Below are 3373 nucleotides of genomic sequence, written 5' to 3'. Positions count from 1 at the left end.
GTTTGTCCAAATGCAAAATTGCATTATTTTGTTTTTTTGCTGCTGTTACACTGGATCCAGTGCCATGGTTGAATGGAACCATGCACTCTCTGGTCACTTTATTACAATAGACTAGATTGCTTGTATTGGATAATTTTTCTAACCCTACCTATAACATGGTAGTTAGGAGCTCATTGGCTGGTACATTATCTCTCCCCACTTTATCATACTCCAAGGCTCAGAGCAATTCGTCAGTGTTTCAAGACTTCAGCTAGAATAACTCCATGATTAGCATTTGATACCCCATTACAGCAGACTGTACTTTGTGGTGGAGGGTAAAAGTTGTCTTTTAGTCTGCATGCATTGTATTGTATTAGGGATAAAAACCAAAAAAGGAATCCACATGGATATTCAGCATACATTTGTAATGTACATGGGTCGATCAATAAGAAAGTTGGTATTACTTTTGTGTGGTACCATCTTTTAAACAACATCATACCAAATGTCAGATTGATTCATAGTTTTCATAGGTTATTTGTTTTTTTCGTAGTACAGAAAGAGGTACTTATGTAACATCTGGGCTCCCGTTTTTCTCATGAGACCGCGGGGCTAGCTGTGCTCGCCACACTATATAAAATCAACTCCATGCATAGTTGGATAGTAGGGGTATGAAAATATGGGGTGCATTTAACATGGGAGCCCAGATAATACATAAGTACCCAGATAATACATAAGTACCCAGAAAGACACACAGGTTAATGTGTTGTGTGCTGAACATGTATCTGGTACTCTGTGTTTCTGGTTTCCACATGAGTCCCCTGGCCCTTTTCAAACTTAAACTGCTGATAAGACGAGACAAGTTGCAATTCAGCAGAACTAGGTACCATATATACTCGAGTATAAGCCTACTTTTTCAGAACATTTTTTTATGCTGAAAAAGCCCCCTCGGCTTATACTCGAGTGAGGGTCCCACTTGGGTCAATAAGTTTTCCCAGTTTTTTTGTAATATAATTAGGTGCTTATATTCGGGTCGACTTATACTCGAGTATATACGGTAATTGTTCTACTTTGTTGCCAGACTATGCAATGCTGGGCACTGCTGGTAGTGTTAACCCTATCGGCGGTGCGGCAGGTGATATAGCACATACACACTGACCGATAAGTGATGTCACCAGGACCCCCACTCCGTACATGCATAGTATAGTCAACATTGAGCTGCATGGCCATATGACAGGAGGTCAGGGGCGATCATTGACAATATTGAGCATATATATTATATGATATGTGTAATGTATCCCTAATGATCTCTGAATTGTGCATAACATTAACAATCTATCGCCCCAGTCATAACAATGTTCTCTTGTCAAACACAGTTAACAAAATATAAATGCTATAAAATGAATGCATGGAATACAGAAGAATGAAAACTGGCTCAAGCTCAAAGTAGTATTAAATATACCAACATTTTAGCTAGGCGTATAGAAAGTGCACGTAAAGTCGCCAAAATATTCTATGCATATAGGTTTTTGCACCCCTGGTTTACAGTGCAATAATAATACATTTTGCAACTAGTAGTATGTAAAGCGTGTAGGAGTTTGGCTTTTCCAAAAAGTTGCTGAGAAGTCACAGCGCCCTGTCAACTCTCAGCAACTTGTTGTGGGTTCAGGTATGATTGTTTTCTTCACTTACCACAGATCCTTTGGGGTGATTTATCAAGCAGTGAAAAAGCTTATTGGTTGCAATGAAAAACTTCTGCACTGTATTTGAGACTGTACCTCTCCAGTCTTTTGCTCTAAGGCCTAAAAATCTGTTAAAGTACAATTGTTTCCAAGAGAGGGTGTAAAGAACACGAACATTGTCAGGGTATAAAAGGGAGCTGTGAATGGGATTTCTGCTCCCTACTAGAAGAACATAGTGCTACAGTATGTGCACTTTCTACCAGATTGCTAGGGGTGCGCAGGATGTTGTATGATATTAGTCTACTGTGTATATGGAAGATGTGTGCCCTGACCATCCCTGTACATTGTGCTGGAATATTCAATGCTCATGGAATTGTACTGAGCCCAAAGGCTGCATTCTCCGGCATTTTTCACTTCAGTAGAGTCAGCAGGTTCAGTAATCCATTTTCTTTAATGTCAACAAGTGGTTCTAGATTGAAAATAACCGCAAACATTGCAGCTAGCCATTTATGCGTTATTCCAGCGCAGACACTGATGGTATATGATAAATTTCAGAGCAACATATGCATTGTGAGAGGAAAAGGATTTCTGGACTAATTGGAGCAAAAATCACCGGCTCAGGGGAAGTAGACCATAATAATGAGTCATTTTATTTATATAGCACTTTTCTCCAGTAGGACTTGTTGCTTTACAGACAAAAAAATATATAATTTTGCAAAGGATTTTGTATTACAGAAATAAAAAAAATCATACGGGAAAACAAAACTCCTAGAGAGCACAACAAGCCTAATTCAGGGGGGGCATAGGTCATAGGGTCGACACAACTAAGGTCAACATGCACTGGGTCCACCCACTGAAGGTTGACATGGGCTTAGAGCAACATCACATATTGTCGACATGGGCAAGGTCAATATGGGTTTTCCAGTTGTTTGTCCCAGATGTTGACATGTACACTGTATCGGTGCACCGTGTCCCCTCATGTGGCTTGCTATGCTCGCCATACTTCGGGCAGGGTACCTTGCTACGCTTGGCACATTTTATTCTCCCTCTTTGCCCAAGTGAAATACTGCCTGTCAGCTCAAAATGAATGAACGTGAAAACCCCATGTCGCCCTTTTGACTGTGGAATGCTTGTCAACTTTCTGAGGTGTCGACCCAATGCATGTCTACATAAGTGGTGTCCCCATAACGACCGTATACCATGCAGGCTGGTGCAGTAATTTTGGGTAATAAGTTAAATGGATTGTATGTTCTACAAAGCGCTTTCTGCTTCTACTAATAACATGGTTTTCTGGGAAGTGTAATTAGAAGAGCATTGTTAGGATAAGCAAACGTTGCTTGGACTGTACTCGGAACCTATACATTTGTACTGTAGCATAAAAACGATGTAATTGATACATGCACATCTAGTTTCAGGCTACATCCTGCGGACATAAAAAAAAAAGGATATTCCTACCAGACAATATAAAGTACATTTAAAGTAAACACTAATAATTTTGCTTTTGAATTTTATTAGGATAGATATGTTTTTAATAATAAGCCCATCCTCCTGATTAGCTAATAAATGGCGTTATTAATGTCTGAACTGAAATAGTAAATTGCAGAACCTTGCATCTATGTGGGCTTCTGGCTGTTACCTCAGCTATCTCATTGTAAAGGGAACTACACACGTAGGGACAATGCTATGCATTGTGAGTGATGCTAGAACGCTCAGCA

Source organism: Crinia signifera, chromosome 1 (genome assembly GCF_055691185.1).
Source record: "Crinia signifera chromosome 1, ASM5569118v1, whole genome shotgun sequence".
Taxonomy (NCBI): domain Eukaryota; kingdom Metazoa; phylum Chordata; class Amphibia; order Anura; family Myobatrachidae; genus Crinia; species Crinia signifera.
This window is presented reverse-complemented; position numbering follows the sequence as displayed.